This window comes from Platalea leucorodia (genome assembly GCF_965183815.1).
Source record: "Platalea leucorodia genome assembly, chromosome: 2".
In the NCBI taxonomy this organism is placed as follows: domain Eukaryota; kingdom Metazoa; phylum Chordata; class Aves; order Pelecaniformes; family Threskiornithidae; genus Platalea; species Platalea leucorodia.
This window is the reverse complement of record NC_138824.1, coordinates 108,850,438-108,876,831: the sequence shown is the minus strand read 5'-3', so window position 1 is coordinate 108,876,831 and position 26,394 is coordinate 108,850,438. Positions and strand designations below refer to the sequence as shown.

Genomic DNA, 26,394 nt, shown 5'->3' with positions numbered 1-26,394 from the left:
AGTTACCCAGAGAAGTCAATGGGTGCTTCAGAACACCGTGCACAAGAGTACTGGCTGAAAACAGAATTTAAAAAAAAAAAAAAAAAAAAAAAGGCCATCCAAACAAAACACTCCCAAAGAAAAGGATTTTTTTTTTTTGCTTTTCTGTTTTTTAAACTATTAAATGAAATAAACACAACTGCAGGGTGATTTTTTTTTTTTTTTGAAGGTGAAGTAGGTAACAGTGCTGAGGAAGTATCTGGAGAAAGAGAAAGCAGTAGCAAGACTCATCAGCACTCGCAAAGAAACATACACTAGGTTTTTTGGGGGGACAGGGGATGGACAGACACCACCACCACACAGTAACACAGTAGTCAAAGCTATCACTGTTGATGAGGCAAAGACCAGAATAAAGGATTTAAAACCCCAAAACATTCATCTGATACCAAAGATCTCAGATGATTTTTTTATTTTATTTTGTTTTTTAAGGGAAGATGATTGATTAAGAACAGTAGTAATTTTGAGAATACACCTTACTAATACAAACAAGAAAAAGAATTCAAATTCACATTTTCAATCCCAGAGTTATCATCATGGCCAATGCCACGAAGGTCAGATACTGGAACCACTGCTCATGTGAAGGGTATCTCCTTCCACATACTCTTTCAATTATTTCCAAAATATTACTTACAGTAGATGAAGAAAATTTTAAGGTACATAATGAGTTCATGTGAAGAACAGGCAACTCCACGACCCTTTACAATTAATGTATTTTCCAGAGCTACAGCTGGAGCAGAAAACAGCCAGGGGCTCATCTTACTTATCCACACAGCTTGAACAACACAGCCTTTTATACAACAGAGATAAAATGAACAGATTAATTTTTAAAGAGTAAAAGATGAAAATATATAGTTGTAGTCCATAACTCATAGCAGGTTTCCAAATTGTAATCAATATTTTCCTTTGCATTTAAGCCCTGCTGAATCTTGATGCTTTTTAAATGTCGAAGTGCCACCAAAAAATAATTTTATTGTAGATAACTGTATCAGAGTCTGACTGTAGTTTTTGAAGTTCCTTGCAAACCCAATATGGGTTAAGTGCCCGTTTGTAGTGTTAGAAAACTTCTTTACAGTGCTGCAATACAATAGCTCAAGTGACAGACCCTGAGCTAATATTTAGCATACAACCTGATAGCTACACTTAGACTCAAACACAGCTGGAAAACCAAAAGTCTACAGCAAGTCCAACAATATTTGTATTATTTTATTCAAAAGTTTAAGAATACAGGTGTCAAAATATACTTTTTAAAGCAATATTTGGAAGGAAAAATATTTGGAAGAAGTAATTTATCAGTCAAGCCAAGTACTTGGCAATTACAGCATGTGCAGTACTGTGGGCCATCGACAGCTCAGTCCAACGACAACACAAAAAGACTGTCCTCACCCAAATACAAGCTCTTTAGCCATTAAAGATACCTAACACTTTGTCCAAATTTTCTGTGTCAAGGATCATTTTCTAAAAATCTAGCCAAAGCCGTTTCAAAAAACCAACCAAACAAACATACATAACAAAAAATGAACCTAAAACATAATGCCTTAAAATATTTTTTTTTTCTGTTCTATATGGTGCCTGCCATTCCAGACCCAGGTAAGGCATAAAACGTTCAAATATGGCAACAGTCAAAATTAACCCTAAAAGTACTTGTAATAAGAAGTACACAGTATTTCTCAACATAAGCCAAGAGGAATCACCACAGTCTGCCTGTATTACTGGGAAAAAGCCAGGGGAATCTCCCAGTGATTATGAACTAGAGCAGATCTTTCCCTTACTCATTTGGACATCAGGAGAAGCTTCTTCCCCGAGAGGGGGCCGGTCACTGGAACAGGCTCCCCAGAGAAGTGGGCATGGCACCAAGCCTGTCAGAGTTCAAGGAGCATCTGGATGACCCTCTTAGTCATATGGCTTAGTTTTAGGTAGTCCTGCGAGGAGCAGAGAGTTGGACTCAATGAGCCTTATGGGTCCCTTCCAACTCGAGATATTCTATGATTCTATACCCATATTTGCAGTCGACAAAATGTTGATAACCTATTAATACTTTTCAAGAGGCTTTGTTGATTTGGAAATATCCAATCATGCCTTTTCTGATCTTTCATTCATATAAGGATAGGCCTCCGGTAGTTCAGAGCACAGCTCTGGAAGGCTGCATATTGAACAGGTATTACGTACACAAATTCCTAGTGCAGACGACAGCTGCACAGATTAAAGACTGATGCCAGGAACCAAGAATACCAACCAGCAAGTCCAACTTCTGTGTTAAAGGAAAAATGCCCCCAGAACTGCAGATCTCAGTGCCCTTTGCTCAATCCCGTTACATGTGGCAGCCAGCTACATCCCAGCAACCTATAGGGAAATAGGCCAAGGTTTAATTCGGCTTTTGCACAGCCTGGAATTGCCTTTCTGCATCAAGCAGAGAACCCAAACACTAGGGCTATCCAGGGCCCCTTAAAATGGCTAAGAAGGAGAAAGGCAGAAAGGGCTTCTTCAGTTCAGTGCATTTGCACTGAACAGGCAATGCAATACTGAGACCGCAGCATACACAACTCCACGTCTCCCTTTGCGATACACCTCTCTGCAAGTGCCCATTTCTGCTCGCAGATTCATTAGTTTAGTGCGATGTAATCCTAGAGCCCCCTACCCCCATCTCTCTTCTACTGCTCTAAGTGATACTTCTACACCACATGCACACAAAAAACAGGAGGAGAGCATTTAAGGGACATTTATCTCATTTTGATTCAGGAGAAGTGTTACAATGAGTTGTTAATAATATGTTAGGGGGTTAAAAGACAAAATGCTTGTTTTTTCAGCAGCAGAGAAGCTATAGTCTTTCAAAGCACTTTTCTATGAACATGCTATCAGCATTTCTAGACAAATTTAACAAGTATGGAATTAACTCCTACATGGATTACTTTATTACTTGAAAAACAGACACTGCTTGCTTTTGCCACACCTCTAAGAATATTACTTTAGTTAAAACAGCGTATGTTTTTAAAGCTATTAAATAAATTGATACACTTTAATATTAGGGGAAAAAGTTACTTTTTTATTTTTAAACACAAAAACCTATAAAGCGGTAAACTAAAGCGCATATTTCTATTTTGTCTACTTACTGCTAGTTCAGTTTGGCTATTAGCTAAGGATGCTTTAATGCTCCCGAGTCAGAAAAGTCTCATAAACCTGAACTTATGAAACTAGATCTGCTTCTTGTGATTGATGCCTTCTTATCCAAATTACACTAACATTTTCATGCATACCTACTATTTCTGCCTATAGCATACTTTTGGATAACAGAATGGCTTGTTTGTTGGAATAGCAATTCCATAAGTTTGTTCCACTGTTTTATCCTGTAGGCAAACTTTTAAATAATTCAAGGCCTGTTATTACAAAACTTACAGGAAATGAGTGGTCTTCATAAAATTCAATTTATTTTTTGTTTGGGTTGTTTGTTTGTTTGTTTTTTGTTTAAATTAGTTTAGATCATCCAATGCATTCAGAAGTTACTGTGGTGATACGTGCCTCTTCATACGATACTAGGCTAGAATAGTCACTTATTAACCATAGTACAGAATTGCATTTTATGACAAAAGAATGCAACACGTATGAGTCAGACTTCCGATTTAATAATACTTCCTTTAGCAAAACTAGAGTAGAATATCTCATAAGCCTGACTCAAACACATCCTCTACTTAAATATGTGATTATGTTTTTTCTTTACTTTGGAGAAGTGCTAAAAATAAATAAATAAAATTGGAAAAGAAGGACAAAATAAAGAGGGAAAGAAAACCAGAAAGCTTACAACACCGATAGTCTCTTGGAAGGAAATACTCTTCTTGTTCAGAGAATCACCTAACACACCTAACTCATGTTTTGTTTATCCATCTCTTGCTGCTGTTCTTGATCATCTGCCCATAGACTCAGGTGAGCCTCAGGGTGGACAATGATAAAACAAAATAAAAAAAGAAAAACATCACTTCCAGTCCCCCATTTTGCTTCTGCTTATGCCTTTGCGCAAACCTTTGCCTAGATAGCACGTCCTTCCCCCGACGCTTTGATGAGTAACAGCACTCTCTTTCCTGATCCTGCAATAAGCTGGCTCAGGTAATGAAGACAGCAGACATTTATATTTTTAATAGGACAAATAATTGCACCTCCTTAAACTGCTCCCAACAGGGTAATACCACTGTCTATGCCTGTACCAGTGAAGCAGCAGGACTGATGGGCCAGGGACAGGACTTCCCTGCTCAGTGAAACCAAGCTGTAACATCAATCTGTGTACTTGGTCTTTATAGATAAGGATTCATTCTTGCTACTCTCTTTTATTTCCATATCTAATTAAGCGAATATTCCCAAGCTTTCCCTCACATACACAATGTCACCCTTCTGTGCAAGCAAAATCTCACGTTATTTGACACTGGTTTAAAACTGAAATTGATTAGCAGAGGTTAGACAGCCCCCACTGATAACAACTTTGAATCCTAACTGCATTGGCCACATACACGGGTCAGGGAGCATTCGCCTCTGTATTAAGAGGTCAAGTAAGAGAAGTACTTCAATTCCTTAAACTAAAGCACAGGTCAGGTTCTTGTTGCCTTCTAATCTCTAAGTCTAGCAAGAAGACAGACAATGATGAAAACTAAAATAAGGATATTTACTCTATTTGTTTCTGAATGAAGACTATGGCTGGCGAGAGGGTTACCTGTTGTTTTACCTGGTCTTGGTTTTGTCCCTGACTAATCCACAGGCTGGTCTAATATAATGCACTGCTAGGAAGATGTTGCCATTCTTGCTAGTTTTATGGCAGCATCTTTTCTTATATTCTGTTGTATTCTATTGTTACATAATGCCTCCATGCAACTAGAAGCAGGTGTTTTGTCAGTGCTAGACTCAATATCCACCCAGGAATGCTGGCATAAGCCTGCGGGGCTCTGAGATGGGGTATACTCTTGCCACAGACCTCCCTTCTGGATGCTCAGGCCAACTTAAGTCCCCATGTTTTAGGGCCACTCCTGTAAAATTTTAACAGTCCCATTCTTACCCTGTTTTAGTGCATGCATGTGGTTTTACACTCCAAAACGCAGTGAAGTGCTACTTCCAGCTACAATTTCTGTGCTCCTGGATTACAAAACAATCATTGGCATATGAAGCAAAAAACACAGTTACGACTTGGAGAGGGAAAAATCACTTTTTCCTTGGATATAATCTACTCCTTCCAGCAAAAGGAAATTACAATAACCAAACCACCAACTCACAGGAGACACTACAGTTTCACCCATTTACATGCTGAGCTCCCCCTGGAATCAGTGCACGGTATGTTTAAGGGACTGTCTTCCTTGGAAAAGGCACATTTACTGCAATATAGCTACTAACAGGAACAAGTAAAATAAATGTAAGTTAGTATATTAAAAAAGTGTTAACTGTTTGGTCACAAACTCAGTCTTTACCTCTAAAAAAGAGCTCACTTTCTGCAGGCAGTAGGGCTATTTCCCCTAAATCAGGTGTGATCTACTTTAGTCTGATGTTCTCTCACACCCCGTATTTGAAGCTTACAAGTAGTGCGGGAAGCAGTGAAAGCAAACCAAGACAAGTTTCCCTCATAACAGGAATAAATATTTTTAAGCATCACAAATGTCCAATTTGGCATGTTGAAAGAGATGCATACAGCTATCCCGTTAAAAAGCCTCTTTTAGGACCAAATCTTTTACGTTCTCTTTCTCACAGGTATATGTTCACATGCTCTAATCTATTTTTAGAATGTCCTTCCCAGATTAATTTTTAAACTCGAGTCTGGGTACTTTTTTCCCCTCTCTCTGCCCAGATATCCCTGTTGAGCCTGTCTATTCCACTACTGGAAGCAGCAAGGACATGGAAGCCAGCCTGCCACATGTTTGCATCCCACCCTTTCCCACTAAAAGCAGAAAAACCAAAATGGGGAAAGAGTCACCCGTGTGTACAGGAAAAGGGCACAGCACTTATAGGCCAAGATCCGTAACTTTCTACAGCATGCATGCTATTATATGTACTTTCTGTCACAGCAGGTGACATAAAGCCATCTAATTAAATGCTGCAAAGCTTAAAAGAAGAAAAAAACAGCACCGTTTCCCAAACATTACAGAAAATAGAATAGGTAGGCATACCCGCCTTCATTCAACAGGTAGCCAGCCAAGGCTTAGGTTTGACAGCATCTCTTAAAAGAATAAACCCACCACAGACCATATTATAAATACATAACTAAACCTTCTGGCAGTTTTCTCTTTGCTAGATATAATTCAACTTCTGTAGCTTTAGCTATGCCTGATACAGCTCACAAACGTGACAATTTTAACCAAAGTCTGTTTATATACTTTTCTTTAGAAGGGTCTTATACCTGGAAGCCTGTATACAACATACATCTTTTGAAAGGAAAGAAAGACTTCAGACAACCAGTGGTGACAGTATGAACAATTCAGGGAAGAAGTAAGTTGCTTTAGACTAAGCCAGCTCTTCCCATTCCACATGCAGACAGCTGGGGGGGGGACAAAAAAACCCACAAAAACCAAAAACAAATGTAATGGTGATTAAAAGGGGGTGGGGGGAGGAATTTAACCAGCTGTTTTACATCAGCTAACCAATGAGCAGTATCTGCAGACCAAAACTCAAGCAGCCACTGATGGATGCTAAAGCCCCTCCCCAGAGCTAGGAGGTAAGGCATGGATTTGTTCCTTCATTTTGCTGCCTAGAACTACTACATAGTTTTGGCTACACATCACATTTTGCTGGTTTTCCACTTGCGAGAGTTCATGCCCTAGACTGGCTACCAGGCTTACAGCAGTTCCAGCACAATATATATTTATAATATATTTTATAAAAACAAGCTTTAAAGCTATTAATGCAATGATCATATTACAATAAGGACAAAAAAGGGGGTGCGTGGCTTGTGTGTGTGCAGAATAGACTCTCCAAGTCCCATGCAATGATGGTAGCACATAGTGTTTAACAAGTTGTAAAATTAAAGGATTCTCAGGCTAGCCTGAACCGATTATCAAAATTCCCATCATCCGCACACTGCTAACTAACATTTATTTCATGAAGACTTTGCCCCTTCACCCACAGAGATGGAGAATCAAGCAAGCCACATACATAGAAGTTAAGGTGCCAAATTGTGGCAATAGCCTTAACTCTCCAACAAGTGGTAGTGCCAGTGACACAAGTAGCAATGTCCTCAAGTGCCAAGCACTTAGAGCTAGGAAGTCTTAATATCTCTATCACATTCCTATGTGTATCACATTAAGAGGCTTTCCCAGAAATTAAAAAAAAATTTTTTTAAAAAAAAAACACGTCTCTAAAGAATGACAACTGCTAGACCCAACTCATTCATTCTCCATCTTATCCATTCACACTCTCCTTTATATTCAGAGGACACAGAGAAAAATATTGAGTTCTGCCTTCGTACTATAACAGCTCAGGTATCTTCTCCTCTATATACTCTTAAGGCAGGCCAAATTTGTCTTCACAGTTTTGCTTCTAATCAGTTTCTTCCACCAGTATGCCTACAGATGATGCATGCAAATGATTGCCATGGAATAGATTAAAATATAAATTACCACATTTATTCCATACATATGGGGGGCCAGGGGAGCGCACGTTAGTGGGTATTACCACTTAGGCACAAAAAGACATTTTTTCTTTTTTAAATAAAAAAATGCATTCCAGTATATTTAGAGCATCTAATACAAAAATATTTACATAGAAGATGTCCACCTGAAACTGAGGTCCTCAAATAACTCCAAAAATGTAGTTGAGATTAGTTAAGACTTCTATTACTTACACATGTAGTCCCAAGGAGTGGCAAACAGTGCTTGTAAACTGAGGGGAAGCAATGCCCACGGACCACAAAAAGTATCACATTATTCAGTGCTGGTCAAATCCAATGGGACACAAGCCTCCTGGTTGTACCAAGGTCACTGAACAGCTCAACATAAACCACTTACGCATTTCCAGAAGAAAATCTTTTATGCACACATTACACATGAGCAATCCGCAAAGACTAAATAGCACACACAAGGTAACCAAAGAGAGCTAATAAAAGTATACAGAAGATATTATACCTTTTTCTTCTCCTCTATGATCTCATTTTAGTAATTACCAGTTATTTCTACATATCTTAAGTGACTCACTTGTAAATAACAAATACCAGAATACAGTGCTGGAACACACCATTAGTGTGTGTATGGGGAGTCAGAATTCAGAAAAGTCCGTTTGTGAATAAGTTTATATTTACACATTTGTTTATATAGTCTAGTGATTAAATCAAAAGAGAAAATCATAGGGATATCTGCCCCTACCTTAATTAGCAAGGCTATTTATGCAGGCTGAAAGTTAACCATGCGTTTGTTTCTCCAACTCATTTTTATTTATTATATCTGAAGAGCATTATATTATTTGTACCCTCCAAATCACAAGAAGCTTCCAAACATCATTTTTGCAGAAATGGTTTTTAGAAGTGACACATTTAGAAATTTCATATTTGATCCATCCAAGTGAGATTTGTTTTACCCAGAAAGAGTAAGGCTCTCACTCATCAGAAAGACATGAAAGCATACAAAATAATTACAACTTACCCCCCCAGGACTTCTGTCACTACTTTTTTTTTTCTAAAATTTCTACAAGTAAACTTCATCACTACAATTTCAAATATGTCATAAGGTCACCCTCTGCCCTAATTCGTCCTAACGAGAAAGTATGAGGTCATTTGATAAGAGGTTTTAAATATGGAATCTAAATTAGGATTAAAAAAAAAAAATGAATCAACGACAACAAAAACAACCCCATAAACCCAAAAAACAAATTCAAAATACACAACACCCATAAAGCTACCCCCATATTATGTGCTTCATCCCCAGGATAGCATGACAGGTGTTCAGGATTTGGAAAACGGACCCCATCCATTACTTCCCTCCCAGTCTTAAAGAGTATTTGATGATCCTGGTACCACCAGCTCTCATACTATTGGAAGGGCACGTGACAACGGGTGTCTTTCTCCTGCCTACAGTTTTGATACCGAAGCACAATAACTGCAATATTCAGGAATATTTCACTATTTTACGTTACTTCTCTGAATTATTCAGCCAACCACTGCTATTTCTACAATCCAGGGCATCTTTTCAGAGTTCTCTGAATCCTGCAGATGATCGCCACATGACATGGGCAAGGTTTTTTTTTTTAAAAAAAAGAGAAGTTTTCCACAGAAATAAGCTGCAGGCTCCATATGGAGCAGCTGCATTTCCAAGCGAGTCTCTGTGCTCAGCAAGGAAGGGCAGCAGGTGAGGAAGGATCAGGGAAGGGACCTTCTGCAGAGGAAGGGAGCAGGTCACCAGGGTCAGTACCACCGCCGCGGATAAACCTGACAAAGTCCACCTGCCACAGCACCGAGCAATAAGCTAAGAAGAATTAGATCAGATAGCAGATATACAAGTGTTTATAGCCCATGACTCAACTTTCCCTCCTGTACAATGACCTTTAAGGAGGACAGGAAAAGGAGACGAGCATGCTTATATGTTAAATTCATACAATCCATTATCCAAAGAGTAACTGATATCTGAGGCTCTAAATCTACTTAAGTAGCAGAACAGCAATGGCCTACAATATCCCCAAAAGGCCGCAACAGAGGAAATTTGATTGTTTCTGTGCTCCTGCTATCTTGTGAAGCATGCACAATTTTCCTCAAAAAATAACAGAGCCATAAGGTAGGAGCCACAGAAACAGTGTGATCATCAGCACAAAGAGGATATTTTTAAGACCTGCTTTAATGCTTAAGTTCAGTTTTGCAGAGACAAAATAGAGCTGGTATTTGTCTAGGCAAGGCTCCGAAGACATCAGAACTAGAGGAACCATACAGCACTGTAACCCAAAATACCCAGTATTACCCAAAAAGTAGCGACCAAATACCGTTCATCTCCCCTACTGCACATTACAATACTTTGAAAACAAAACCAGTGCAGGGTAATGCAAAACTGAAATTGCCTGAAAAACCTGAAGAGCACCCTCAACAGACCCTTCTTCCATTAAGGGAATTGACAGTAGAAAATAACTAATGATAAAACTTGAGGTCTGGAAGAGAAAGTTTGGGAAAGTGACCTTTTATGCATTTCAGATCAAAAACCAGTTTGGTCACATGCATGCTGAGACAGCCTTGGGCAAGTGACAAACTAGCTTTGAAAAAAAAAAAAGTTTGTGAGCAAGCACTCAAGACAGCTCAGTTGAAGAGCTACATACAAAAGACACTATCAAACTTTCATGTTTGATATTGCAATCCAAAGACAAACCAGAGTTCAGTAAACAGTAAATGTGAGCCTGCACAACCTTGTTATCTTTTCATCTCAACAGTTAAACCTATGTGAAAGAGTGCAAAGAGGTTACAAAATGCTATCAGCACAGTTTATTAAACATTCCTTTTGCATTTATTTTGTAGCAGGATAAAACTTAGGGTAGCAGAGAATTAAACACCAATAAGTTGAAAAGACCAGGACTGATTCTTGAGAAATCATCTTGACCTCCAGCCGCAAGGGAAAATTTTTCTTCAAGAAATTTTGCACTCCTGCATGGCCACTATTGAGCAGTTCGGAACATGTTTGCTCTTAGTATGTTAGCTAAGCAAAAGTGAATGGCAGAGGTACGCAGATTCTTCCCTTATTTCCCATAAATAGGGCCTGAAGTAACAGATAAAGGACGTTTTTCAGCTGGTTTTGCCTTTCCACCCCATAATCATACACCTCTTCTCCATTATTCAGGGAGTTCTAGGACTTTACCATATGATCTTGGAATTCAGGTGAAATTTTGGCCTTACTGAAGTTAACGGCACCATTCCTTCCAATTTCAGAGGCGCAGGATTTCACACTTAACTGTGGCATTCCTCCTCCCCACCCCTTTTAGATCATTATATTCTGGTTTTTAACTTCAGCTTTTTATCCTCCTTCTCACATCTCGCCCAAGAGAGATTTTGCTTATCTCTCTTCTGAAAGCACCTTTAGATCACTTGAAGTTATGATTGTTATTATGAATTCAAGAAAAATCACACTATTGTCCTAGCTGCACATTTAGGAAGCAGAAACTAGAACCTGAAGCCTTCAGCTCTTACAAAAATGGGAGAGGAAGGATGCTCTTGGGTATGGGTATCTCCACAAGCTAGAAATAGTCAGATAAGACTATTCACTGAATTAATCAGCCTTTAAAGGATATTCTCATTGTTCCATAATTAACTTAGCAAATAAAATTCTAGTGAGCAGAAGAAAGTTAGCTACCTCAACAACGAGGAGCCCAGGTACTACTCTTGTTACATGAGAAAGAAATGACAAAAGCAAGTACTCTGCAAGATAAGGCCAACATAGTCAGCAGCCCTTGTTGCCTAAATGGTTCCAGAAAGCTGTGCAGAAAGAGCTGTTTCCAAGTTTTCAGCTCTGTCCTTCACCACCAAATTCAGCCCAGTACAGGACTGGCAGAACACACTTGCTTGGACACCACCACCCACCGAGGATGTCTGCTTCTCCAGCTGGAAGCTGCATTTCTAGAAAAATGGCCATGAGCACAAGATGAAAAAGGTATGGGAAAAGAGGGGTTTTTGGGTTGTGGGTTTTTGGGTTTGGTTTTTTGTTTGTTTGTTTGTTTGTTTTATATGACATCTCATGTACTCACCTTTTTGATAACCATAAAAACTCAAAAGTGAGTGGAGAAAAAAAACAACACTCAGGCAAGCAATTTTTTTCCATAAACGATAAGCAAAACAACAATATGCAAACAAAGTTGAGGGCTACAGACAAGAAAATGGAGGCCTAGACCCTGTTTTTTCTACTGCCTGAGAAATGAAGGCAGAAACCAGTAGCTTGATGTTCTTCTCTGCTGTTTTATGCTGCTTTTTCACCTTATTTCAGCAGCAGTGGGAATAAAGACAAAAGAAGCACCAAAGAACAAAGCACGAATCCCATTCTGGCAAAAAAAGGGAGGGGGAACAAAAGACATAAGTGGAAATGGATGGACTACTTACAGCAATTATTGTCAAATATTTCTGCACTTCCTTCCTTAATGTAGCTCCTTTCCTACAGAAAGGCCTACAAATAGTTCTGAGAGGTTCCCTTTGTAGAACGAGGAGAAAGGAAAACTGTGAAAAGACTATGCAATGAAGATAAATTTTCCCAATAACGCAAGCTACAGGAAACACATGGAGGTCAAAGAAAACTATTATTTGCCTTTTCAAGCACTATTTTCTTCAGCTGCTAAATAAAAACACTATGAAGCCATTTTGCACAGTAAATTTTAACCTTATATTAACCTTCCATATTAAGTAAACAAACCTTTCTAGCCAATAAGCATCTCTGTGAACTCTCCAAGATGATAAGCAATACCTTAATTACATTCATTTACATGACTTTGAAATTGTTCCAGACCAAAGTCAACAACTACAAGGTCAAAGAGTATGGAAATCTAAAATAAGGAGAAATCCATAGTCGGCCAGTTCACACAAGCGTGGTGCAGCATCCTTTCTACCCAGTTTGTAAAGGGTCAGGGATACCAACCAAGCGCTCGCCTTTCTATCAGTTACGTGAAAAAAAGAAAATCCTCCGAAACACCAAAGCCTGAGTGCATCCTCTCTTTTTTTGAAGACTATTCAAAGTTGAAAACAATGGACAGTTTAGAATTGTTTTTAACGCTTAATGGCCAATCAAGCCATATGAATGTCTTACGCAAGTATTTTATAATATTCTAATTGAAAGGTACAATACAAAAGAAGAGATATTAAAATAAGATGCAGCAGAATCTCTGACTATTACAGAATATTTGGTATAGCACCCTGTTATATTCAGCAATGCTAAACTAGATAGTTTTGCTGAGATTTATCCATTTATGAAAGTGGAACGGTAGAAGAGAAGCCACCATACTGATTCCACATTACCGTACTTCACAAACCGCGCAGACTCGGAGAGGAGCCCAATAAAAATCACTGCCTAGGCTTCCACTGTCATCAACAAAGCTAGATTATGTCCTTAAGATATGGGGAGGAAACATCCTGAATACAGTCTTTACCATGCCACCTGAAAACCTTTATTATTCAATCCGTGCTACGCTTAGAGTGGGAAATGCTAATTACACTCAAGCAGCAATTACAAAAATTTTAACGACGGCTGTTGCAAGAAACTTGATAAAGTATGTTCTGCCCTGAAACAGCAGAAAAGCAGACACAGCGTCCATCCCATTCCCAAGATATTAGATAATGGCTCAGGTATGATCAATAGCAATCAAATTAGCCAAAATATAGCATACATGCACACTGCACTAATGGATTGTTTCAGGATTACAGTTTGTGTATCATAACCATGAAGATATTACAAATAAGCATATACAAAAATCTGAAGTACGGCTTTTGGATTTAGGCAATCCCATATCAATGCACTGCAGCTGACAACATTTTCTTAGTATTAAATTAGATAAATCTCCCTGCACCCTCACTTTACCAGCCAAGCACTTTTTACACAACTCTCAAGCCAACAACCTTCTGCAATTTAAGTATGATTTAGTGCAAGAGAAGCAATGAGTATTATAAAATTTATGCTTGTTCACCTTCTCTCCCCACAGAGAAGGGCAAGATGTTTTTTCATGTAAATATGTATTAGATCCAAATCATTTAAATAGATATTATTCCATAGAGAACATGATGCTGCATATGCCCATTTCAGCTCCATGTTACTAAATAAACTGTAAGATAATGATGTTGCCTGGCTCATCCTAAAGGACACTGAAAAATATTTCTGGGCATTTCAAACAGAAGTAAAAGGAAGAGACTTTCACAAGTACAAAAGAAAAACTAAGGTGGCTCTTACAAAGCCAGATAAGGTAAAGACAAGTTGCTCATAAATCACAAATTAGTAAATCTCTTCAGGAACTGGACACAGCTGTTACAGCAAAAGTAGAGCTCAGGTATGTGCAGTAGTCTGTATAGTATTAATATCAAGTCATTACTATCTTTTTTTTTTTTTTTTTTTTTTAACAGAGCAAGGGAAAGAAAATCATGTTTGCAAGGAGAAAAACAAGAAATTTTAGACAGGTGACTAATTTTAAAGTTAATGTAGGAGTGTTAATGCAGGGTGCCAAATGTGAATTTCATGCACTTTTATTTCTCAGTTCTATTTAACGACAAGTGTCACTGCTTGAATGGAGAGGAGAGAGAGAATAGGGAAAATTTAAACAAGGTCTTTTAAAAATTAGAGCTTTAAGCATTAATTTTCGGTAAGTGCATATATCTCACTGCTTTTCAGAAAACACAAAGGAAGTTAATCAGTAAGTTGCCACAAAATACATTTATAGTTAACAATTTAATTTAAAATCATGTATTTATTTAAAGCGAGTAAGACTGTCATTGGGTCTTGAAACTATCACATATCATTTGGGCCACAGTCAGTTATCTTACAATACAGCCTGACCTCTGCTTGATTTTAAAATAGGATAATCACCTTCAACTATGTATGAACCTTGAACATTATCAAAACCAGTTTTATTGCATCAACGATTTATTAATAGTCTTATATCACTAGTAATGTAACTTTGACTTTACAAAGTCATAAAGATGACAGGAAACACAGTCAAGACTTATTGTGCTACCTATTTTATTTTAGGCTTACAAGGCAACCTCATGATGCAATCAGAAAAACTATCCAGAGAGCTACAAAGGAAAAACAACAACAAAATACGCACTTAATGCCAGTTAAGCAATGGAATGGGAAGGATACAGAGAGCATAATGAAGTTAAGATAAATTAAAAAAAAAATAAATAAATAAAATAGATAAATAAAAAAAAAAAAAAGGCGTGAACCTTACGCAGGAGTGCATTAAGCTAGATTCCCCTTCCAAGCAAAGCATTGCAAGACAACCAAAGCCTACAGGCCCACGTTCAAAACAAACCCGATGAAGGAGGAAATGTTCCTCCCAGACCTTTCTGGTTCAAAACACTTGCCGCAGCAGCCCTGCCGCGTTCTTCATATTGCACTGCCGCTTTTATAGCTGTTAGCCCCATTACAACACAGTGGACAGTTTAAACAAAGAGCAACTAAGAAAGTACAATATTCTATAACTGGCATTTACAGCAGCGGCCTTGGACTTCTAATCTTTACCAGACAGGCACACAAATCAATCTATCAGCTCATAAAGGTGTGCTTTTTTAACCTCTAAAACAGATGGGATTGGCCAGAAACGTCTGGCATGTCAAACTGCTAATCACGGCTGCCCTTTGCACAAAATAACCCACTTAAGTTGAGGCATGGTTGCACTGTAACAGACATTAGTCTGTGGGAAACCCATTTAACTGTCACATACTCCCGCCACTCCTGCTCTCCCTTAATTAAGCCTAATGCCTTATGCTTTGACCTTTTGTTCTAGCCTATTAACCCTATCTAGTACAAGTTCAAATATGTTAAACTTAAAAGTTTGCTGTAAAATATTAAATGCCAAGCTACAGAAAGAACAGGGGGACATTTCTCTACCCTGCAAGTTACCAAGCCCTCTACTAAATTTCCTAGGCTGACAAAATGGAAGCACTATGTTCATTCCCAAAGACAAAATATACCCACACATTAATCAGTTTCACAGCAAAAAAGCGGAGTTTCTTAGCTTGCCTTTTCCTCTTCAGAGGAGAAAGGAAAAAAAAGTGAAACTTCATTTTGCAACTTCATATCCTCAGGCTTTTGGGTTTTCATCAAACAAGAAGAGCACATACTATCAGCCAAGATCACAGTACATTCATTTGCTGTTCTCTAAAACCTATCATTAAAAATAAGATGTAATTGGTTTACAGTGACCAATTCCTCCACAATTAAAGGCTGCCTCTGCCAACCTTGCTCATACTGAGTCACCACCTTGTTCTTTTGACAACAGCTACTATTAGTTGTTAATTCTCATATGTATCTTTTCATGAGTTACATCTTTTGAAGTTTCTCAAACTTGCATAAACTTAAAATAAGGACCTAATTTATAAATTTTCACTCAATGCTACAGACTTTCCTTTGATGTAAGCTCAGCTTTAGACAGCATGACTACCTTCCCCTCTTGTAACTCCTACTTCACGAAGGTTACATAGCATCAACAAGATCAACAGTTATGTTTGCAAAGCAGTACTCTTCCAGAGAAAGACCACGCTAATGGTCCAGAGCTCTGACTTAAAACAAGAAATCCAATTAAAATGACAAAAACAAATCTCAGAGAGACACAACTCTACTGCACTCCTCATTAAAGCTATTTACAACAGCATGCAACGCAAGCTTGTATACCAAGACAGGTATTCTACAATTAGTGCTTATGACCAATGAACAAATCTGTTCTTCCCTCCCTGCCTCCCTCACCCCACCCCCCCCCCAAAAAAAAACAACCCAAAACATAGCACATACAACAATAACTGGTTTGTAATGCTGGTTAGAAGTGGGGAAAAAAAATGCAAACTGTGTCAGGATTACCAGCCGCGTATATACTGATAAACACATTTTCTCCAATCTTTAGCTTAACCACCTTACTGACAAGCTGAATATTTGGTGTGAGACCCTTATTTACAGCTTACATTTCTGCAACTCTGACTAAACAGAATTGTTTCTAAACAGAGGTGACAATCTTGAAACAAAGCTCTGAATTACTTTAACTATTTGAAGATGTGAAAGATTTCAAAAAGCTTGTTGCCACAAAAGCCACTGTCTACTAAGTTCTGTTAAGGCTGTGTAAGTGACCATCTGCTGCTGATCACAACAAATCCCAAATTTTAAATAGCTAATTAATTAATTGTGTTCTAATTCCAAAGTGCCTATCTTGCTGAATCTGAGACCAGCAAGTAACACAGTTAACTTTCCTGTAAATACAATTGCTCAGACAACTAAGAAGCACTACAGCAATGCTAGGCTTCTTTTTTTTGAGGAGTCAAATAGGAAACATCATGGGGAAAAAAATGAATCCCTCATCTTGATTTCCCTTTGTTTCCAAAACACTGATTCTAGATAAATCCAAATCTCCTCAATTTAAAAAGCAAAGATTTTTTCTAACGATTTCACTTCGCTGTATACTATTGTGTTGGAGACACTCAAACTGCAGTACACAGATCAATGCTATATTCAAATGAAGCCAAGCAACACACGTATTTATTAAAAAAAAAGAAAAATATATCTTCGCATCTGCAATCTGTGCCATTACAACAGATATGCTAAAAGTTTTGCGGGCTGAGATTTGGTATGACTGCCTTCAGCTTCTAGACCTTCCCTACTAATGCTCACAAAAGTTGCCACTGGAGGCAATGCAAATGAGTCCTAGGAGAGACCAGAAACAAAACAACAACTGCTTGTCAACCATTACATGCCCAAATTGTATTCTTTATGCTCATCAGCATTCTGAAGTTCTTAGGCATGCATGTAGGCCCACCGAGTACAGTGGGGCTACTCAAGTGGATAAAATTACTCACAAACCAAAGTGCATATACATAAGCAATCACTGGACAACACTTGGGGAATTATTCCCCAGTATCAAAGAAAAATAGGATTTAGGAAATGGGAACCAAGGGAGCAGATCCAAACAAATGACAGTGGTGCTAAATGCCTACAAGCCATTGTAATGTAATATCTAATAACGATTTTACTGTGACAGTCCCTTGCCACAGAAGCTCAGTTTGGATCTGTTTTATTTAAAAAAAAAAAAAAAAAAAAAAAAAAAAAAAAAAAAAGAGATTGTAACACAGTAAGTTTTATTTAATCTTCTCTAACTCTGAAATTACATGTAAATCAGGTTCTTCTCTACTTAGCAACTACCTCCCAAACAAGTAGGCTAAATCTTCAGGACTTACCAGCAAATTCCATACAAAAAGTTCAAAGGCTTCCAAAATGCTTATTTCTCTTTAATCAGCACACATGAAAAGTCTTACACTAAAAGAGAGTGATTAACTTGAAAATTTATCACTTTAAAACATATTATAATCCTAAAAGCCTTATACATGGCAGACAGTTGTATGACAGATCTGGCAAGACAAAGAAGAAACCCCAAACCAGAGAGACAAGGTAAATAACCCAAACAAATGATTTACCTTGAAAGTGGTCCCATCAGGAAAGCTCTTCCTTCAGGAGTCCAAGGATGCATTAATTTTCTTCCTCAACAATTCCATGCTTGATCTGAAAAAAACAGGAGAAATCACCCTATGAAAGTCTGCATACCAATTTTTCCTATCCAATATACTTCTATCTACTTTCTTATTGTTGATGTAACAGAAAGGGATGCTTTATTTGGGATAGTAAGAACTGCAAATAACATTTCTGCTTCAGAAGAAAAACGTAGCGCCAAACTTCAGAAATCAATTTTTTCCAAAAGGAACCATCAGTAAAACAAGTTCAAACAACTTGCATAGTCTGGACTTGAACCGTCTAACTAACTGGACGGTATTTCTGCAAGAACAAAATCAACGTTCAACTGTGATTCAGAGCCACGTCCTCTTTTTCTTCCTTTCATTCAAAAAAACCAGCTGTGACATGAAAGCCCTCCTTCCTATGTGACGATTACTGTTTAACACTTGAAACTTGCACCTATGAACGTCAAAATCATATTTTTTTAAAAAGCCCCTAGTAATTTAAATATATATACACACAAGGAAAAGACAAGAGCATAGTATAACTGGTGAATGTAATCCTAAACGCCACAAAATTAGTTAGAAAAACCTAAACCAGCAGAAATTATATTTGCTTTTGAGATACTTAGGAATTAAATAGTATAGAATATTACAGTTAGAACACGTTATCCATCACAAGCACCACCTTAAAAACTCTTCTCAGCGCTTCTCTATTATTCTTAAGTGAACTTTTGCTAAAAGATGCAAACTTACAGCTAGCCCAGATCATGGTTATTTGTACTATTTCAGCCTTGCTCTTGTGACAAGCCTGGTTATTAAAGGTTATGCTAAATCTTCTGTCACCAAGTTACCACCCAAGCAGCAAGTTCATTATGCACAGAGTCAAATTTAACTACAAAACAAACAAACAAACAAAAAAAAAAACCACAGACTTTCTCCCCTGTTTGGCTGAACTTTCCCCTCCTCTTGCTTGGCAAAGGGAGAGTTCGCATCCTCTTGGGCTCACCTTTAGCTTATGGTCTCACAAAAGCCATGTACAAAAGCCTTTTAAAGACAGAATTTCTCCAGCACAGAGGCCCCCACAGGTAGCTACAGGCGTGCAGGGTGGAGGGGGGCAGAGTGGGAAGTGTGTGCATTGGGGGTAGCTCAGAGCATTTCCCCCTTCTGCAAAATCACTCGGGCTAAAGCCAGCTTAGAGGAAACACCTAACTGACCACTGCAATGTGCTACCTGGGGAAAAAATATACAGGTGTTGACAGATGGGTCATCATCCAAAAAAAGACCTATTCAAAGCTTTCAGGTACATGAGAGATAACAGAAGCACGCTGCCAGCATCAAGACTCAACAAAAGCAATAGATCCAATTAAGCCGAAAAAGAAGTAAATACCCTAAAATACTACATGCAGACACTATTTCAAATCCTTCACCTAGATATATCTCAAAATAAAAAGCCAATTTGCACCACAGAACAGTAGCAATCCTCAACACTTGGATTCGATTGGGGGTGTGGAGGGGGAGGTAAAGCTACCATTGCAGTCAAAATAAACAGAGAAACAAGGGGTACAGTGACAAAGGTGGTAATAAACATAGTTCAAAGCCTTCCCGACCCCATTTCACTGAAAGGGGAAATAAGCTGGATGTTGAATCTTTTGTGACTAAAGGAAAAACGGGACAGGAGGTCCCTTAGAGCAGAAGGAAGCAGTACTTTTAAAAAAATATATTCAGCTTTTCAAGTCACCGTAATTTGAGAAAAATTATTAATTCTGGTATTTCTGTTCTATACTATAGATGTAGATAAAATGTTTTCCACCACTGACAAGTGGTTTTATTTAAGCATTCCTACTTCCAAGAGAAGACAGATTTCTATCTGGGGGGGGAGTGGGGGAAGCAAAACAAAAAAACAAACACCCCACACTCTATTGCCATCGAGGTTCAATGTATAGACAGGATTTCCTTTAGGTCAGCATTAAACAGTCTTTTCTGCATTGTTCCAAGCAACTACAGAAGGTTTATAAGAGTTCAGACCAAAGACAACAAAAGAATTTGCTATTTCTGGGGAAAATTCCATAGTTCTTCAATAATGTTTTAAAAATTTAAAAAAAAAAAAAAAGGCAAGCTTTTCTAGCATAATACTTAATTCCCAAACACTTCAGATCTGGATCACTTGCTTTGCACACCTTATAGTTTTTTTGAATATTGATTTGTTTCATATTGTAAACTGCTGGAAGTGGGATAGGCGATGACACGAACAACATCAGCAGGACAATCTCCTGGGGCAAGAACGATCATATTCTACCTCTGAGGTGAGCCCTGCTTTCTACATGACTGAAAAAACCTTTTCGGTTTCCTTTCCCACTCCATTTTCACAGTGGGGTGGGGCACAGAGAAGAAGTAGAAAGCCCGTAATTGTGAATCTTAAAGTTCGCTGTGAAAAAAAAAAATCAGCATCAGAGTAGCAGTATCAGCCTAGCATGAATAAGAACAAAAATGTTCTTCTGCAAGCAAGATGTACTACTTAGACATATTTCAACACTAAGCGCTTTTTGGGGCAAATTAAATACTTATTTGTTTTCAAATAGTTTCAGTCAAGACTGAAACACATTTCACATCTCACGATGACTCCCTCACAACTTACTTTCTCCAGAGGAGGAAGAGCAGCCCACCAGAAGTCTTCCCCAACACTGAGCTGCTTTCCTACACTAAACTCAACCTCTTAGAAACCAGTGACTAACAGAAGATCTGTAGCTTCTGCTTTTAATCGGAGTTTGTCTATAAGCAAAATTGCTTTTCCTCTGCTGAAGACAATGGCATTTAGAAATAAAAGTGGTACGAAAACAAGCGTTTCTCTCAAGACAAGCAATTAAACAGGAGCAATGAGCTCCAATAACAATTTAAGTATGAGAAGACTATGCCAGGAGGGGGTTGACCCAAACGAAGACGGCTAACAACTGCTTCTTCCCCTTTCTACACGTGAATATTTATTTACATGAGTCTTAGTGCCTATTCTCCTTCTTCAACCATCAAGCCATGTGACCTGCAACAGACAGCCAAAAAAATTACCAAATTAATTCTTTCAAGTGCTAAATAGGTCCATTAACATTTCTAAGTAGTTGAAAAAAACAATCCAGAAACACTAAAGTGTAGGCATTCATCTTTACCAAAAGAATCCCTCTGCCTGCTTTTCCTGAGGCAGATCTTCCCATCGGAGAATGCAAGAAAGTTTTTACGTGATCACGGACGTCCACCCAAAGTACTGCCTGCCAACCATAGCACGTTGTTTTCCAGTTCGGTATTTTCAAATGCAATTAGCAGAACCCTAACACCATAGTATCCAAAAGCAACACCACAAGCCTTTTAAACACTTTCCTCATATTTGCCATAGGCAGACCAGCACAGTTCAGATAGTTACCGTTCTTATTGTTTTGGCCTGTTGGCAGGAAGAAAAGAGCAAACCACAAACGCTGTTACCATTACCCTTCTTGTCTTTAGTTTAAGACTGCTTAGACAGACTGTCAAGTTTATGGTTTTTATCTTTTTTGTACATTTATGCATATTCTTTCATACCTTTTCCTCCTGTTCAGGCTTCATTCCCTATCTACATTATCTTTCCACTTGCCTGTCATTAAACCCCTGCTGAGCAGTAATGATTTATACTTCAAAACTTGCACTTCTTGTCCCAAAAGGGTATTTATCCTTTTCTAATCTATAGGATAGTTATCCTGTTTATCCCGCCTATTGCTCGTAACCCAGCCCATCGCTCGGCACGTGTCGCCCAGCAGCAGCCGGGAGATCAGCCCGGCTGAGCCCAGCCTCCCCTGCCCGGGAGGTCGGCCACCAAAGCCCCACTCGCCAAGGGACTTGTGCCCCCACACCAGGCGCCCAGCTGGAAACCCCACACTCTCCCCAGTCTCTCTTCTGGATGCCCTCCGCTCCCTATACATTCACATACTGGAAAAAAACCACAAGCCATTTGGGTTTTGAGGTTCAGACAAGTTCTGAAGAGCTATTCTAAAATCAACAAAATATTATAGTCCTCATGTCTTCTCCGAGAGCCCTGCAAGGAGGTGTCATGCACAACCCTTGAGCAACACAGCTGACTGTGGGAAATGCAACTCCCTGCCTTTGCCTAGGGCAAGTTTATACATGTGCTCGGCACAACGCAAAACATAGTTTATCTTTTAATGTAGTAATGTCCCGCACTGTCACTGGTAAAATTAACAGCGCTCTCACGGCTAACAATAATACAGCTGCTATTACAGAAACCTTTTGCCAATGTTCAAAGCCAGAAAAATAAAGTTAGCACTGAAAAGAAAAAACAAGCTTTAAGCAAGCAACCCCTTGTCAATTCTTTTAAACCAATCCCACGTTAAGCAAAACCTACAGGCAAACAGGATCACCATAAAGTTAATTCATGTTTGAGTTCTATAACCTTTACTGAATCACTTTAAAAAAGAAAAAATAAATCAAAATTTTCCTTGATGCCTTTTACAGAACAGGTTCACCCTAAAACACAGCCATCAAACACTGTAGGTGATACAGCCAGCGTCTAAATCATCCATTTAAGTTTGCAATATAAAAACATTACTTCACTTCTACTTATCAACACAGTTTTTATGACTATAATAAATTCTGTTTATTTTATTTTCCTCCGATTTTGATTAGCACATCTTTCACTTTAGAAAAAGAAGCAAGTACAGGGAGCAGAGAGGAAGAGTGTGTTTTCATCTGGTAATTTTCTGCCCCAAGACTAATAGGGAAAAAAAAAAAAAAATCCATCCAGTGCGGTTTGGCATGTGGCAGCATCTTGTATTCTGTGCATGCAGGGTCTACAAAAATCTGAAAACCACTGACAGCTCTCGCTCATGAGATAACTCAGAACCGTGGGCCAGTCTAACAGGAGGTCAGATTTCACCCCTACCTGAAACACGCAGTCACTACTTGTTACCTCTTCCATCCCACTCACCAAAAACGTCCACCCCTAGGTACGCATTTCACTCATGACAAACTTGCTGTCTTGCTTTGGAGTCAACGTCAACTCTATCTCAAGAGACCGCTGATAAAAATAACAAGTCGGATTTCTCAACCACAAGTTTGGGAAGACGATTGCCCCAGTCAGCAGAAGCCCCAAACCTGCCTCAACACCGTTCTGGATGAGAACTTTTGCTCTCCGAGATGCCAATTCTTACTGCCCATATAGCAACACCTAGTCAGATGCCATTATAACCGCAAAATATCCTCAGCTCAGAAAGCTTTTGTCATATGGCATCCTAATGTGTCGCTTTCTAGTGTGTTCAGTCAGCCCCAGAAACAGTAAATTGCACCTGACCACTGAAGAAAAAGGTTTTTTGCCGCTCGCGCAGCGATACACCACCCCCTTTCCACAAGGGACTGCTTCCTCCCCACGGGTCTTCGCAGACTGGATTCGCACTCTTTGTTAAATAAAGCTTTACAGTATCTCTGAACGTATATAGTGCCATGACTCAGTTAAATTCTCACCAGCCTGTGAGCTGTGAGACACTGCAGGCAGGTCCCCTCAAAATAAAACAAGGAATAATACAGATTCCAGAGAGATGAGGCAGAAGGGGACAACTTCCACTTCAGCTTTCCTAACATCAACATAATCCCAAAGCCAGAAACCCCACCATTTTTTCAACACCTTCAACACGTGTCGAGCATTTTAGCTTAATTCTTTAAATTAAAAACCTAATAAACCATCAGAATCCACGATACAGGAGAAGAGAGAGGTGCAGCACAAACACAAGGCTGTTCGCATGTTACAGAGCTCTCCCTTATTTTGCCTATGCCCCGACACCACCTTTCTTTAGGTTTCGCCACCTTCTAACTTAATTGCCGACTGACACTTACAGAGAACGGCCTCAAACAACATGTTCCGTAGGGAGAAGGAGAGGGGGAAGGGGGGGGGGGGGGGGGAATCACCTTTAAAGGGCTTCAGGGACACAAAAGCACGTCTGGAAAAGTAACCTTTAGTCTAGAAAGGAAACAGCGACGTCCCCAAGGAGCCCGAGGCGATGAGAAGGCATCTTTGGGGGAGGCAGGCAGCCGAGCGTGTGCCACCAGCGAGAGGCGACGGAAAAGGCACCCAGGGCAGGGGCAGCCCGCTGGCAGGTAGAGGCGGAGCGGGCAGCAACGAGCAGCCGGGGGGGAGGCGAGAAGGGGGAGCGTGGCCTTGCCCGCAGCTGCTGCCGGAGCAGCCGGGCGGCGGGGGGCGGCGGGAGGCGAGCGAGGCCGCGGCCGGCGGGGCCGGGTCTCCCCGCACCTCCGGGCGGCCGCCGGCGCCTCCCCGCCCGCCGCAGCCGCTGCGCACCGAGCTTGCGGCTCTTTAAATAATTCACCGGGGGGAGGAGGAGGAGGAGGAAGAGGAGGGTGCCCCTCCGAAACGGGGACCGAGGCTTGCAGCCAGCGCTCGGGAAGGGACTGGCGGGTCTCGGGGGTAAAGACTAGTAACTTTTCCGTCCCTCCAGCCGCCCCAAGCCCACCCCGGCCGGGCAAACTTTCAGCTCGCCCCGGGGTGGGGGGTGCCGGAGGGGCGGCCGCCACCGGAAGCCGCCCCCGCCGCCGCGGCCGCCCCGCGCCGGGCTGCCCCGGCATTGTTCCCCGCCGCCGCCGCCTCCCCGCCCGGCGGCGCGGCCCCGGCCCGGCCCGCCCCGCTCGGCCATTTCCCCGCCAGCCAGCGCGGCTGCCGGCGGCAGAGCGCCGCACTCACCCCGCAGCGGGGCCGCGCACCCCCCCACCGCGGCGGCGGCGGCGAGGGCTCCTCCCGGGCGGCCGCCCGGTGCCCGCCGGCCGGCCTCGCCTCCGGGAGAGGCTCCGGCGGCGGCCCCCGCGCAGGCAGCGGGCGGGCACGCACGCCGCCCCGGCCCGGCCCGGCCCGGCGCCCAGAGCGGGCGAGGGCTCCGGCTGCCGGTCCCGGCGCGGAGGTCTGGGGAGCGGCGGCGGCTCCCAAAGCCGGGGTGGGCGGCTGGGTTCCCCGGCTGGAGGACAGGACGCGCCGCGCCGTCTCCCCCCCCGCTCCCCGCGTCTGTCTGTCTGTCCGTCCGTCCGTCCGTCCGCCCCGCCCGGCCCCGCGCACATACACGGCGAGGTCCGCTCCGCGCCGCTCCTCTCCGCGCCCCTCCGCGGCTCGGGGCTCTGCTGCAATGCCTGCGAGGCTGACTTTCAAAGCCTAACCCGCAGCCGCGATCCTCCCCGCCTTCCCCCTCGCCCGCCGCGGCGCAGCACGGCCCCTCCCCGCGCCGCGCCATTCATCTCTCCAGCCAAGTTCCTTAACCCTTTTCCCACCCGAGGGGAGCGGAGGGAAGAGGGGGGCGGGCGGGGGCAGGGATGCGCCCGCACCCCCGCGGGCTCTGGGGACGGAGGCGGCGGAGCCGGTTGCCGCTACGGGCGTCGCACGTACGCAAGTCGCGTCGCCTCCTGCCCTCTCTAATTAATCCAACTGAAGGCGCAGGGCCCCCGGGAAACAAACTTAGAGCGATAGCACCGGAGGACCCGTATTTAATGAAAACAGCGGTGGCTTAAAAATAACACCTCTTTTTTTTTTTCGCTTAGAATAACGGGGGGCGCTTCCAGCGGTTACCATTTCTTGTCGTTCTAGGGCTTATGTTTTCAGCCTTTTCTCGAAAAACACGCGCTAGAAACTTTTTGTTTGTTTGTTTTCGCACGAAAAGCCGAGAGGCTCCCGCCCGCGCAGGGCGGCCGCCGCCGGGGGAGGGCAGCGGGCGCCCCGGCACCTGCGGCGGCTGCCGGCCGGGCCCCGCCGCCCCCCGGCCTCCCGCCGCCGGCCCTGCCGCCCGGGCGGCCCTGCCCTCTCGGCTGCCGCAGGCCGCGCTGCCCCTCGGGCGCGGCCCGCCAGGCCCGGGGCGGCCGGGGCGGCCGGGAGGGCGGCGCGTCCCCCCGAGGCGGGGCGCCCGGCCGTCCCGCTGCCGCGGGGGGTGGGGGGGGAGACCCCCGGCTCCCAAAGTGCTCCCACCCCGCGGAAGGAGGTCGGGAATCGGGGGCAGAACGGCTCCTCAAAGCCATGCGGTGTGCGCACGTGGGGATAACTACAGTTTGGGAGAAAAACCAGCCTGGGGCAGAGCTTCCAAGAAGAGTCAGCCCTCCATTTTGGTCGGTGGCATCCCCACAACCTCTGCTGTCAGAAATTGCATTATACGTCAAGTTGGTCTTTAGACTTCATTCCCATCAGGGAAGAGAGTATCCAGAGATCCATGCTGAACTTGGCTGTATAGGCGAAG

At 41.7% G+C, this 26,394-nt stretch overlaps 1 protein-coding gene across 1 annotated transcript in view; it reads right to left on the bottom strand.

Moving 5' to 3' along the window:
- Positions 1–25,306, bottom strand: part of NRIP1 (nuclear receptor interacting protein 1) — a 77,131-nt gene extending 51,825 nt beyond the window's left edge. Inside the window, exons 1-2 of the mRNA XM_082304646.1 lie at positions 25,237–25,306; positions 18,107–18,191 (exon numbers count right to left, since the gene is read on the bottom strand). The gene's annotated coding sequence lies outside the window, so the exon portion shown is untranslated. The remainder of the gene's footprint in view (positions 1–18,106; positions 18,192–25,236) is intronic.
- Positions 25,307–26,394: the final 1,088 nt, after the last annotated feature.